Raw genomic sequence first — 15,700 nt, 5'->3', positions numbered from 1 at the left:
TTTCAGATTTTATGGATACAGATACAGCTACAGTCAAATAGTAGCCTTTTGTGTTATAACTTCTAAAATATTTGCTTTGAGGGTTAGACAAAGGGATCAGAATGAAAACTTGATGCATGATTTTTTTAATCCCATTTTTCTTCCCCAGAGAATCTTTCATAAAAAATGGGGAGCAGCAAGAATTTCTTTTGTATTTACTGCACAGCATCACATTATGTTTCTCTGTATACATTCTACCTTCCCAGCCTCTATAAGTTTTAGTTGGCAGGCTCTATGTTTCATGTATGACAGGCATACTGTCCTGACTTCAGGTAGCTATCAGTATGCAATGGAATTACACAGAAGGCTCTGGATGTCATACAGAGGTCTTAGGAAGCCTCTGAATTTTTTGAGACTGCGTATGTATATACACGGACAATGGCCAGACTTGTCTGTTGATAATTACTTATGGACTCTAGTTTGAACTCAGGCCCAACATGAAAATTTTACAGCAATCCACAAAGGCAAGCCATAGTTTCTACAAAAACAGACCCAGAAAGAGCAAAGTTTGGTCACTGACTTCCAGTTGCTCTACTGTTTACCTCTGAATTTCAACTTGGTACCAGTCATAGAAAGTCAAAAAGAAACAGCCAGCATAAAATACACAATTATGCTTCACACTGCAATTACATTGGATGTCCAGCCTCCAAACTACCTAGCGCTTCTCTGTGGCAACCATTCCCAATCACCACAACACACCCTCCATAACAAGATTTCGTGCCAGTCTTGCATTCTCTGACAAAGGTAAGCAATGTTGTTTGACTCATTCCCAACAGCAAGTGCTGACTAAATAGTCTCTGACTGATTAGAGTGGTCTTCCTCGGGATTAAGCCAGAAGAATAAAATAATAAAATAATTACTTTTTTCTGCAGTGTGGTGACCTAACTAGAGAGAACTGTACTCGGGGTAGAAAACAAGTGTGTAACTTCAGCAACACCCAGGAGGTTGAGTTTGCGGGACCTAATAAGTGACTGGATGCAGAATGGGGAGAGAAGGGAAAAGGTGAGGGTGAGTCACCAGCTTGAGGAATTATAAAAGACAGACAGTGCTGGGAAGAGGTTTGTATTGGGGCGGAGGATGAGCTCTCTCACAGGTTTCTAGTGACATCATACTGCTGACTGAGGACCCCATTTCCCAGGTTTTTCTGTGTAGCCCTGGCTCTCCTGGAAATCACTTGCTGGCTTTGAACTCAGAGATCCACGTGCCTCTGCCTCTTGAGTGCTGGGATTAAGGGTGTATGCTACCACCACCCAGCCCATTTTTCATATTGAATAACAATGCTTATCATATTTCACTTGCAGTATAGTGTAAGCATCAGGACACCTGATGGGCATGGGCTTTTGAATCATAGGTTCAGTGTAGTAACTGGAAGTTTGGGGTAAATTAGACAACTAATCACAACCACAATGTTGAGCGTCCACACTCTGTCAGGCATTATCTAGGTGCTACACAGAATCTGCTTACATAAACTATATGCTATGGAGGGCATTAAGTCAGTAAATTCTACAGTATAGGGTATGATGACAATCTTCTAGGGAAAATTAAATGGTTACAAAGCACTGGCTTGCTTGAGAAGTATAATTTCACACTCAGTAGTCAGTGAAGGGCTGACTCATAGGGAGTACTATTTCAGCAAAGTCTTGGGCTGAGGTAAGAGCGCAAGCTGTGGCTAAGGAAGGGATAATGTCCATGCAGTGGGCACGGAAAGTGAAAAGCCTGGGGGCAAACTTGAAAAGCCAGAAGGCCACAGTGATTGGAGCACGGGAGCATGTTAGATAGGGCTTACGCTTCTACTCTGAACCCAGAGAAAAGGAGCTCAGGGAAAGGCACAAAACTATTAAGATATATTTCCTGCCCACAGGAACACATAATCTAATGGAAAGCATCTAAAAGTGAAGCAATGACTAACATAAAATAGGCTATAAAAAGTAAGAGGTTGCAGGATCCAAAGCTAGAACTATTCCAGTTCTATAGAGACAGATAAATGAGGATAAAAATGAATGGAAAGCACATCCTGTTGAAGAGATGTGGGGCCTGAAGATAGGCTAAGATTACAGAAATCTACAAGAAGAGAAGAGACCGTGCATTCAAACCATTTAACATCACCTCCTATGTGTTTGGGTATTGTACTGGGCATCACACTAAAAATACTGCAGAAAAAGACAAGTAAGACTCTGCCCTCAGGGAGATGAAGTTAAGCAGTGCATCAGATAAATGTAGAGAAACAGAACTTGGGCTCCCCAGGGTCAGCATTGAACTTAGACAGTAGCAGCTTAGTGGTTCTGGGGCTTCAGTGGGGCTTAAAGGAACGCCATAAGGGCCCACACTGGTAGTGAAAGCTGATTAAACATGCAGTAGGGCCCAGATATTCCCAGTATTTTTCAAAAGCTCCTCAGAAGACTTTGATGGCCATCTAGGTTTGGGGACCACTCACCAAATACAGGCTGATTTTATAGAACAGGGAAAAAGCTTAGAGAAGTCAGGCCATTTCAAGGCAATTTTATTAGTTATGGTAAGCAGCAACAGTGTCCTGAAAGGAACTGAAGCCGAGTCTAGGGGAGGAAGAAGCCTAACAAAGGGTGAAATGCTACCTCAAGACAACAGGTTGGGCAGAGAATAAATGGGAGCCAACGGACAGGCTAAAAGGACTGACCAGCTGGGACTGATGTTGTCTGTGAGGAGAGAGAAAAGGAGAGCCAGAAAATCTCTTTGTTTGCTTGCTTCTTTGTAGTTGCTTTTCAAGACAGAGTTCCTCTGTATTGCTTTGGAGCCTGTCCTGGAACTTGCTCTGTAGACCAGGCTGGCCTCAAACTCACAGAGATCTGCCTGCCTGTGCCTCCGGAGTGCTAAAATTAATGGCGTGAGCCACCAACGCCAGGCTCGACCAGCAAATTTTTTGAGGTGCCACTTGCAGTCTCTTACTCTTTATAGCATTATCTGATCTGGCTGGGGGAGGGCTGGAATTGTGTTTCACTGTTACTGTTTTGTAATTGGAAACACAGGAAACTATTTCTAGCAAGCTTTCCAGGAATTAGCTATGAACCTTCATAGCACTGTTTATACCATCCTGCTGCTAATGATGCTCTTTGTTGCTACTCAGAGAGGGAAATGGGTCCTTCACTTAACAACACCAGCATTACCTGGAAATCTGCTAGGAAAGGAGAACAAAAAGGAGCCAGCCCAGAGCTGCAGAATCTAGGCTGCACTTCATAAGATCCTGTGTTCTTCATGCACACATTGAGTGTAGGAAGCTTTGCTCCAATGGGATATGTAATTCTTTAGAACAAGGGGGCATTAAACTAGATCTGAAATAGAGAAAGGGTAATCAACCACATGCTCCAGATTTCCACTTGAGCAAGGAAATCTGCACTGCCACTCTATCTCCTTTCTCAGAAAACAAGGCCCAATGTCCCTACTTTCCAGTAGATAGATGAACAGAGCCAAGAGCCCTGGAACTATTTCTAGAAAGGCAATCCCATAGCACCAGACCTCATAAGGTTTAGTTACCCTGTAAACATCATCAGAGTTTAATAACAACAAAAATAGAAAGGAAAGTTGTCATGATTAGAGCATCAATAACACCACACGGATCCTTATAATATAATTGATGGCCACAGTGCTAAATGCCTTGCAAATCTTTCCTAAATGATAAAAAGGCAGTCACAAATATCTTTCACACATGAAGAACACAAGACTTTTTCTGTATGTTAGTTATTTTATGTATCTTAGTTTGGTTGTTTTTGTTTTTTGTATTTCTTTTAATTTTTACTTTTTGGAGAGGCTGCAAGAGTAGAGGGCAGATATGAAGGGATTTAGAGATGAATGGGATTGGTATGCATGATGTGAAACCCACAAAGAACCAATTTTAAAAACAATAGGAAAGCAACTTCATCAAACATAATTAATGATTAAAAACCAATCACTAAATTCTAGTAGGGTTTTATTGTTTTGAAATCTGAAAAAAAGAAAGTTTTCCTAAAGCTTTGGGGATAGTTCTTGTGCGCACAGTCAAAATTCTTACACAGAAAAAAATACATTGGAATGCAAAGGCAGCATATCTATGAAAATCACAACAATGTAAAATCATACAATTAAAAGCCTACATTCTTAAACCTCTGTTTTCCCTGTTCATGACTGGCTTGAAATTTCCACTCTGTATTTTCCATAATGCCATTTTAAGGTTAGGAAGATGACCTATGGAGGTTTGGAGAGCACTTGCAGTAAATCTTGCCTCCTGAAGAGGTCTTTAAAGTATTGCTCATTAATGTTACCCATTGTATAAGTGAAGCATGTGCTTTAAAGTGTTAAGAGCAGGGTTGGAGAAATGGTTTCATGTGAAAGGCACCTGCTCCCAACACTGATCACAAGTTCAATACCTGGGACTCACCTAGTGGCATGAGGTAGCTAACTCATGAAAGCTGTCCTCTGACCTTCACATGGGTACTGTGGCATCCATACCTGCTCCAATGCAAATATGTAAGAATTTGTATATTTTAATACCTGTATATTTTAATATTTTATCTGTTCCTAGGTTGTTACCCAATCTCTCTCTCTCTCTCTCTTTCTCTCTCTATCTGTGTGTGTGTGTGTGTGTGTGTGTGTGTGTGTGTGTGTGTGTGTGTATTCAGGTTAGGGTGATTTAAGTGTCTTAATAAGACAACCCTTAAAAGCATAGGTTAGGTTGATAAAATACTATCTTTTTTAGCAAGAAATCTTTAGCTGCTACTTTAAAATCTTAGAGAGTCCATGAGTTTTAAAGACAAGTGATATTATAAACTTTAGTTGTCCCCTGAATAAAGAATGCTGGTGATAACTGCATATTTTCAGGATCTGTGGAACTTTATAAGCTTTCTGTGTACATTTATTTAAGCTACACAGAATCTTTAAATTGGCATTTAAACTTTTTTACATCTATTAGTTTATTTATTTTGTATGAGGAGGTGGGTGTGGAAGTGAGAGAACAAATTGAGGAGTCAGTTCTCTCCTTCTACCACGTGGGTTCTAAGGGATGGAAGTTGGGCCGTCTAGACCCACACTCCCTGAGCCTTCCATCAAGCTTATCACAATGGACATCAGTACTATCATGATTGCCATTACTATCAGCCCTTGCTTTGATTTCATAGTTCTACAATCTGTGTTTTAGCTTTCTCTTGACTACAAGCAAAAGTGGAACATTTTGAAAGGATTGGAAATATTAAGCATCCAAAGGTCTTTTCTGATGACTCGAGCAGAGGGCTAAAGGTTATCATCCTAAGTATTACTAGCAACACCAGGCCTCACAGGGAGTGAAGAAACTGAGGGGCAGGCCAGGCTGTGATAGCCCACCCCAGAGTTAGAGGCACCCTGAAGTTAGAGGCAGGTGGATCTCTGTGTTTGCTGCCAGCCTGGTCTACAGAGCAGGTTCCAGAACAGCCAGGGCTACATGGAGAAACCATGTGTCAAAAAATCAAAAGAAGGAGGAAGAGGAAGAGGAGGAAGAGAAAGAATAAGAAATGTAAAAGTAACAAAAAATTCAAGATGAGAGATCACTGAGATTTATACCCTAAATTGTTTTCTGTTCCATTTGTTGAGATAGAAATTGCCTTTTCCATCCTCACAGTAGGTTCTAAAAATGTGAATACTCACAGAAGACAGAAACACACATAAGACGCATACAGCTATGTCACTTTCTATGTTGCAGACTTTATTTTTCAATAATCCTTTGAAAATATTTCTCTCTGTAAGCGCGTTTGTCTGTCTCATGTAATCTTTTCCTAAAGAAACTAATGAGAGTCGAACTCACCTAGTTCTTAGTGCCCAGTGCCTAAAATACAGTGGCAATGTTCAGCTTTCTTGTAGCTCAGAGAGTGGAGATCGCTGTTGAGGCTTACACTTCTATGCTCTTGTACAGGAATACCTCCACAAAACTGATGAGGCAAATTCCCCTGACATCCTCTCCTTATGTAGAAAGTGTTGTGCTCTGCGGGCTGTTGTGTAAATGCGTGACTGTCCTCAGAGAGCTCAACCCAATTCCCACAGAAGTCCCCAGTCAATTGGCTGCTCCCAAGTAACTCTCCAAGGCTCCAGGATGTGAACGCAGGAGACAGAGTTCCTGACGTAGCTTGAGACTTGTGAAACCCCAACAGGAATTCCCATAGAGGTCCCCCCACACCTTGTGGGACGAGGCAGAGAGGATCCCCAACCCAATTCTAAAACCCTGGCTTTGCATTTGTAATAAAAGCAAGCTCGAGTCCAAATATAAACACGATAAATAAAATCAGTTCTCCTCCCAACTCTGCAACAGTGGCTGCCAACCAAGTGAATACAAGTTTCAGCAAAGGAAATGTAAACCCGGGAATGCCACTTGATAACAAAACCCCATCACAACCAGAGGTCTGGCTATCAAATCAAACGTCACTAAGGACGACTCTTCCCTTTCGTGACTACACTTCAAAGAGCAGGTAGTCTGTCCAGGAGGACCAAGCAGCTAGAGTCCCCAGACAGGCGGCTGACGACATCCAGCCCCCTCGCCGGCCGCACGGCCCCAGGGACCAGCTCTGCTCCCTTTAATCTCCGTCACTCTGGTCCTGGATTCCACCCGGTTGCCCCGGAGCCCTTCCCCGCTCTGCTGCAGAGCCCGGAGGTACCTGCATATTCTCATGCGGGGTCACCACCCCAACCACCGGGATCGTGCGGGGACTGTTGGACTTGGTCCTGCTGCCAGCCTCGGCGGCGTCCGCCGTGGCCGCGGTCTCCAACGAGGACATGGCTGGCGGTGCGAGCCACGAGCCCTGACGGAGAACCGCAGCGCGGCCTCAGCTAGGGAGGCGACAGATCCGGAAAGCCGGGCCGGGCCGCGGCCCCGCTCAGCAACGCCGCGGACCCGCAGCCTCTGCACGGTCCACACGCGGGCCGGGTGCCGGGCGCGCTCCGGTTGTGAACACAAGCCCCAGCGTTGCTAGGGGGCGGGACCTACGGAAGCTGGGCGAGCCAAACTTTGCCAAAAGACGGTCTGCCCGTGTGCGACAGGGAAACAAAGGGAGCCTGCGACTGAGATTGCGGTATGCACCTAGAGTTTCAGTCTTGTCGCAATTGCTCTTGCTTGATAAATGTCTGTGTGGGGCGAAGGAGTAAGAGCTGGAGGTGGGAAACATTCGGAGGGATGTGATTGAAAGCCGACTACTTACCCTTTAGTAATAGGACCAGCCAGTTCACCCTAAATTCCCAGTTTTTTTTTTATAACCTCTTTTGCACTTTTAACCTCTTTTGCACTTTAGTGGACTACCTTGACAGACAAACAAAGGAAGCATCGTACAGTGCTGGAAAGATTTCAAGCAGCAGAGTGGTTGTCTAGAATGCTGGAGCCCCTGCTGTTGGATGTCTATAGCATTGCTTAGGGTGGGAAGTTTTGCAACCAGAGAAAAACACTAAAATTCTTCACCAGGTGGGTTTTCCTACCTGGCAAACCAACACCCGCCTTTGTAATTACTACCCCACCCCCTTAAGGTGGCATATTTTTTTTTTTTTTTTAATTCATTGGCAGGCTGCGAAGCAACCTTATGCTTTATCCTCAGTTACCTTGGGATCTCTGGATATAGCACTAATTACAAATGCCACCATCTTCAGATGGCTAACTCCCTATGAAAATGATGTTTGAGAGGAAACTGGTTTCCTCTGTTGTATTAGATGCCACATTGTGTGGTATCCTTTTTTTTTTTTTTTTTTTTTTTTTTTGTACATACTGCATAGTTAGTGGTATTACTGATGAAGTAGTGACGTAGTGACGCTTAAAATCAAGGACAATTATCTTACTGAGATTTGTATCTAAGCACTCATGCCTGTGGAATGCTAAGAAAGGGTGTGGCTGTGCCCTCAGCAAGTGAAATGCCCCTGGAGATGTAGGTGTGGTATGAACACACCTCGTTAATATTAGTGTGTATAGCTTGTTAACAGGTGATGCTGATGACCACAGTTTTGGTCCTCATCAAGATCACACTAGGTATTCAATGAATGTTCATTAAAATTTCAAGAATTACCAATTACTTTTAGAGTTTTGATTTAAGGTAAAATTAAAGCATTTTGTCAATTATTCGAAGTAAACATTTTAGATCCCTGCTGTTCAAAGTGGGTAACTTGGGCTTCCTAACTGAGGCCATTTATAGAGGCTTGTCAGGAATGCAGAATTTTGTATCTCTTGGTGTAAATACTGAATCAGAATTCCCATTTTAACAAGTACACTTAAAAATTGAGGAGCTCATTGTGTGTGCGTGTGTGTGTGTGTGTGTGTGTGTGTGTGTGTGTGTGTGTGTGTTCATTATTTTTGTTTTGGTTTAGGTTTATCAGTCTAGATATCTCTAAAGGTTCGGGAGACTGACTTGGACTATTTATTCTATTAGCCAATTGTCTTAGTGACACTATTTGTTTTATTTTCTCCCTAGACCTGCACCAATATTTAAGGTTTTTAAAGCTTCAACTATTTAAGTTGTATAGATTTAATTTTAATTATTATGCATTGATCCTTGCTTTTAAAAAGGCAGACACAGATGGATGACAGGGCTATTGAGATGTCCAATTCAACAAAAGATAAATATGAAAAATACGTTCTACCTAGAAAATAGAAATGCTCCAACATGTTGGCAAGAATTTAACATCATGAATATATGAATTATTTTCTTAGAAGTATTGTAGATGTAAGATGACATTCTAATATATTAATCTTCATACAAGTTGAACATTTACAAGTAATAAAGTATATACTTAAATGAACAAATGTCATATTAGTATAGTTCTTCTGATTTTGTTTGCACCCTGCATAATTAGCAAGTTAGCAAAATTGTAATTATTCATCATGAATTAAAAATATTTTGTAAGTACTTTAAAACACATTTGAATTTAATTCTTTCTAAACTAATTCTATATGTTCTAAATGTTCAAGCAACTTACAGAGTATTACTTACAGAGTAGTTTGTTTTAAATAAATGTCATAGCATATAAAATATTACTAGTAGTGGGTTAGCTTTAAGGAAAATTTATAACAGAAGAAAGCCATATAAAGTTAGAGTTTAATTTACCTCTATGTTTTAAATAGTCCTCCAGATTGACTTACTGTTACAAGCCTAAAAAGTAATCCATCTGTGTTTGACAGAACCATTCATGCAAATTTAGGCATAATACATGGAGCAGGAAGGACTAGGAACAGCCACCCCTGAAGTCCGTTTCTCAAATAAAACATGTATCAACAGTAATCCAGATGGCAAGTGGAAGTTGAGGAAACTGTTAATGTGTACTGGACAAATGAAGTAAGTGATCAACATTTAGGGGTTTTGTTGTTGTTGTTGTTGTTTTGTTCTTTTTTTGAGACAGGAGTATTACTATAAAATGAAAAAGTGCCTGAGCATTTAGAAGTATCAAGTATGTATTATGTTCACATGATAAGGAACTTCATTGTAAAGTAGGATTTAGCAGACTCGTGTATTCCAATGGCATTAGTTACTCGTGTCGTATGGATACTTGCACTTGTTGGATTCCATGGCCCTTGTGTTTATTATTGAAGTTTTCAGTAACAAATGCCATGGCTTAAAGACAGAGATTTTCTCAGTTTTGGAGGCTGGAAGACCAAGACCAAGGTTTTGTGTAGAATTTTCCTCTTGCCTTGCTCTTTTCTTCCCTTTCTTTCCTTCACATGGTTTTCCCTATCAAAGCCTGTATGTCAGTCATATTGGATTAAGACTCACCCATTTGATCTCACCCCAATTATCTCTTTAAACACCAGTCTCCAAATACAGTCATGTTCTGAAGTAGTGGGGGTTAGGAGTTCAGCATACGAATTTTGGAAGACACAGTTCAATGCAAAATAAATCCCTTTATCTTTTAGGTTAAAATCTGAATTCCTATGAACAGACTGAAGAATACATTGTTTAATTAAAACCATGATGGTATTATCACCTGTAAGGCACTGATATTTTTCATTGTCAGTAAATTGCTATGTTAATTTAGTATCTACTACTATACATTTGATCAGTATGAATCTGTCATTGGATCTCTCAATATGTCTGGATTTTGAGCTTGAAGGGTCTTATGCCTAAAGCTGCACAAATCATTTATTTCATACTTAATTTGCCATTCAAAAATTCCACATATGTTACTGTTTCCTGAGCCTTCCATAAGCACACAGCAATCATCACTTTATTTGGAACTGTTATTCCAGGACAGAGAAAGAGACAAATAGGTGTTACTAAACTTGTCATGGTTTTTGAACATGTATAGTTAATTCCTTAGTTTTATAAGGTATTGCCATGAAGGTCTTTGGAACATTCCACTTGGAGGAAATGGATGTATAATGTATATAATAGCTCAATTTTATGTTGTATCTCCTTGTTCAACTTTTTCTCTTCAGGGCAGGAGAGATGCCTGCTCTTCCAAAAATCCTGAGTTCAATTCCTAGCAACCACATGGTGGCTCACAACCATCTGTAACAAGATCTGGTGCTCTCTTCTGGACTGCAGACATATATGCAGGCATAACAGTGTGTACATAATAAATAAATCTTTAATAAATAAAATAGAATAAAATACATTTTTCCTTCATTTGGGTTGACAAATTAGGGGTGGGGGAGGCCAGCTTTTACCATATTTAAAATACTAGCTGTAAATGGTCATTTATTGACTGCAATTCAAATTTAACTGGGAATTCTATTCTGGTAATCCTGTACAGATACATCCTCAAGCATATCCATGCAGATCTACAGATGTCGGTTTCTCCTGATCTGCTGCATGCATAGAACTCCTTAACATGAAGCACTGTGATAGTGGTGGTGGCAACACCCCAGCAACTCCTTTCTGGGAGGATAGGGCAGCTCAAAGCCACTGGCCAGGAGACAAGCCAAGAAGGGGAGGCAGTAATAGGAGGGAATGTGAAGTCCAGGCAGGAAGAAATAACTGCAGAAGAGATGAGTATCATAATTTTCTATAAAAACAAGTCATGTCTCTAAATAGCCGCTGTAGAACATACTGTATTAGACACTGGAGACATAGCAACACCTAAAACTATATACCTGGTTTGCAGAATAGTTTAAATATTGCAAGTATCCTGATCTAAAAATGCTCAATGATCATCATTAAACAGAGGCTTTCCCAAATGACTACTTGTGTAAATACAATTCACTACCCAAGCAACTATCAGTTGGATTACTTTCTGGATGCCTCCCTCATCTGTATTGTGGGGGTGGGAGTGAGGGAAAGATGTCCTCCTCCTCGTCCCTACAGCCTCCAGCTGGCCAGGGAACTGACCCCTTTACCAGCTAAAACACTTGGGAAAGCAGGCCCTCTACCTCATCTGGGCAGCACAGTGGAGCTGGCCCTGTTGATGGAGGCACAGGTGAACCCGCCCTGAGAACATGAGCATGGGAGACCTCCCTGACCCCCTCCATTAACACCTGAGGCAGCTGGCCCTCAGGTCAAAAGAGCAGGAGAGCTGGCCCTGCCTGCTACCTGCTGCAACACTCAGGAGAGCTGGCCCTGCACCTCACTGGGACAGTACAATAGAGCCAACTATTGGCAGTTGTGGGTGAGCTAGCTCCAAAGTTGTGAGCTTGGGAGAGCTGTCTGAAATACTTGTCCATCATGCAGCGGTGTGGGCGGGCGAAGAGATGCCTCCCCGTTATCCCTTGCCCATCACCACTTGCAGCACAGTAGAAATGACCCTGTTGGCAGATGGTGTAGGTGAGCCAGCCCCAGAGTTGTCAACCTGGGAGAGCTGTCCCCATTTTGCACCTGTCATATGGTGACATGGGTGGGGGAAAGATGGCCTTCCACACGCACCCATCAATACCTGAGGTAGGTGGACGAGCTGGCCCTGAGGTCTTAAGAGGAGAGCTGTTTCTGCTCATCAGCTGCAGCACTTGGGAGAGTGGCCCCTACACCTTGCCTGGGCAACACAGCTGGCCCTGAAGGTGTAGGTGTGGAAGAACTGATTCTGCCAGTTTCTTATCACTGCAAGGGGTGAATTAGACAGGGCAATGCTGGAGAGCGCACCCTGGTGGTGAGGACAGGGGAGATCTGGCGGGTTAACCAACCTTGCAACTAAACAGGCTCACAACCCGGGTAATGGGTTGGCCCACTCCAGTATCTACCCCATGTGTGATCTTCTAGAGTACCGGTGCATAGGTGGGAGAGTGTAGGTCATGTGGATCCTGTACTGCAGGATCTCCAGAACACAGGGCAGCAATGGCTCCAAAAGAGCCTGGTGTAGATGATGAAGCAGAGACCAGTGAGTGGCCGCTAACCATACCGATGATTCTTTGGGATAAATGCCTGCATGTAAAAAAATCATCATTAAAGCCGGGAGTTGGTGGCGAAGGCCTTTAATCCCAGCACTTAGGAGGCAGAGGCAGATGAGTCTCTGAGTTCGAGTCCAGCCTAATCTTCAGTGAAAGTGCCAGGACAGCCTCCAAGGCAATGCATTAGAAACCTGCTTGAAAAAAATAAAAGCAAAAAACAAACAAACAAACAGTATGATTAAAGGGGCTTAGTGTGTTACTCACTGTGTCACACTGCAACTTCCATGTTAGGATTACCCCCTTCTTCCTTTTTTCCCCCTCTTAAATTTTATTTTGTTTTATTTTGGCAGGGAGAGGGAGATGGATGGGACTGGGAAATCGGGAAGCATGATGTGAAACACAAAGAATAAATTTTAAAAGTTAAAAACAAAGACAAATATATTAGATGAATTCCACCAAATATTCAAATTACTCAATAATATTTTAAAAAAGAAAATAAAACATTAAATAATACTTTTTATTAAAATGTTTATAAGGCAGATCTGGGATAATGGCATAGAATCATGGTATGCAATTTGTTAACAGTGTTTTACAGGACACAGACCTTTAGCAAACATGAATACACACAAAAAATGTATACAAAGAAAATCATACAAGCCAATACGAAATAGTTAATGAAATATAAATACAGAAAACAAGAATAATTAACAATAGAATATTAATTGTAACACAAATTGTATATTATCCTTTAAAATCTTTTAAAAGAATTATTAGTCTAACCTACTCAAAAATGCTAAATTAATATTGTGACAAAGAACTGGAAAGGGTTAAATTTAGATTTCAGAGAACACAGAAACTCAAAGTTACAATTGTTTAAACACAGTAAGGAGCAGGGAGTTGTCTCTTTTCTAGTGGCCTCCATTCTGCCTCTGAGTGTTGCTTTGACCCTCTGGGGACAGCTGTTTATCCACAGCCTCATTAGCCAGATGGAATGACCCATAAAAAACACATGCCATTTTCCTTTCCTTGGAGTAGTCCTCAGAGGCCAGCACATCGAAGGGACACCTCTCAGTCAGTCATTGAGATCAGTCACAAGAACACCCTGATTCATAAGGTGTGAACAGCAGTCCTTAGCAGCCCAGGAAAGGAGACAGCTGTGAAGGCTGAACACCTGCTCTGACTGAGAAAAGCCTCAGAAGGAGATCAGTGAGAATAATTCCTGCAAGTTGACAATTTGGAACTCGAATAAAGCACCTGCTTTGTGAGTTACCTCATCTGGTCACCAGGAGTATCTCTAAGCTACTGGGAAGATTCCTGGTCTGCCTTCATTGTGTATCTGTGCACAATGGAAATTTAGTGATTTGTAAAGCTAAAAAACCCAACAATTCTTAGTATGCCTGTTAGGCTAAACAGAAATACTGTTTTAGTACGCTAAACAGAAACACTGTTTTAGTACCACATGGCTAGAACCCCTAAACATTAATTTCATAATGATTTTGTCACACTCAAAAGTATTGAAGAATCTGTTCACTCTGTGACTCTCAGAAGAATATTGCCACTAAAGTTGCTACATTTTCATTCTAGGTAATTACAAAGACTGACTACATGCCAGAATTTGTCTTACTGCCTCATTTTCCTGACATCACACAGAATGGTAGCAGTGGACTGAGGTACGTTATACTACATGTGACGTTGCTTTGTCATGAATTTACAAAACAATTTCTATTTTATTCTGCTTGCATATTTCAAAGGCAGGATTTTATGGACTGATACAAGTATAATTTGTTGTTTACAGTATTGTTATGAATACATTTATAGTACTTATATGTTAAATGCCACGTGGCATATTTATTTTATAAATAAATCTCATTTTGGGAGGGAACACTATAGAATATATTACTAATAGCTTAATGACATAAAAATTTAAATTAAGACTTTTGTCATATTACATAAGAGATAGATAATAGAAAAAGTTGAATATATATATAGAGAGAGAGCTAGAAAGAGGGAGAGAGATTCTTTTTTAAGACAGGGTCTCTAGTCCTTGAGTTCACTATGTTAATCACACTGAATACATTCTTGAATATTCTTGGATCCTGTTAAAAATAATTTTCATAATTTGACTTAAGTAGGAACATATGTTTTTCATTATCAAATTAATTTTGAAAGTCAAATTCTTCAGTCAACTTGAAGTTATGGTAATTTATAAAAAAATAATCAAGTAGTTTATCATGAACCCACCAGCCCTCTGTATTATGCAAAATAATTGTCTCTGATAAATAATCATAATGTATACATAATTTATGTTTTAAATTTTAAGTAAAAATCTCATGCAGATTATCTGAGCAAATTTTAATGCATTGTCTTAAATCAGATGTTAATGTGAATACATTTATATTTAAATGTGGTTTTAAATATTCCTAATAAAGGAAACATGAAATCTGCATAAAAGCTAAGTAGCATGATACATGTTATATGAGTTTTTTCCTCATAGGAAAAATTATTTGGCTGTCTTTACAAAGGGTTTAAGACAGATTATGTTTTCTACATTCCTATTTCTCACTCATACTTCTCAAAACATAAATTAGTAAACACAGTTTACTCCTCTTTAAGACCTTCCCTACCCTCCCTGCACCTCTAAAGATTTTAATTATATTTCATTTACTTGGTATGTGTGTGAGAGAAAGAGATAGACAGAGACAGAGAGAGGGAGGAGAGAACATGAGAGTACATGTCATGTCAGAGGACAGCTTGTAGGAGTCAGTAGCCTGACCCCAGTCATCCCAGGGACCAGACTCAGCTCATCAGGTCTGTCCATAGGTGCCTTAGCCACTGAGACATATCTAGTCCTACTCTTTGAATGGTAAATTCCTACCGCCACCTTCTCACATTTGACAACAAATTTCAATCTACTTCTGAGGCCAGAAAAATGCCTTTAAAGACAAAGAGAAAATTAATGAAAAGAAAAATTACAGAAGCAGCAAATTAAGCAACCAAAAGTGAATAAATAGATATGCATTGTGAGAGGGGCCTTTCAACATTTAGAACTGTAATGACTATAATACATTTATTATAAAACTAAAATTTCATTTTCATAGCATTCCAAAGAAAAGGTGTCATTTGAAAGATATTTGTAACTTTTATCTAATTTTATACTTTCAAAGGCCTCCTGTATGTATAATGGCAGTGACTTTATATTATGGGCTACCTAACATATATAAGATGTATTTTAATCATGTAACTTTCAGAAATATCTCATTGTATTTTCACATTAAATTGTCTAAGAGTGAAGTTTAAGGAAGTAAGCAAGATTGAAAATGCATTGCTATTTTCATTAGTTCATGACAGTATCAGTGTGTGTGTGTGTATGTGTGTATTTACTTAGACACAATTTCAGTGTGGCTC

The sequence above is a fragment of the Phodopus roborovskii genome, unplaced genomic scaffold (genome assembly GCF_943737965.1).
Source record: "Phodopus roborovskii unplaced genomic scaffold, PHOROB, whole genome shotgun sequence".
NCBI classification, from domain to species: Eukaryota; Metazoa; Chordata; class Mammalia; order Rodentia; family Cricetidae; genus Phodopus; species Phodopus roborovskii.
This window is presented reverse-complemented; position numbering follows the sequence as displayed.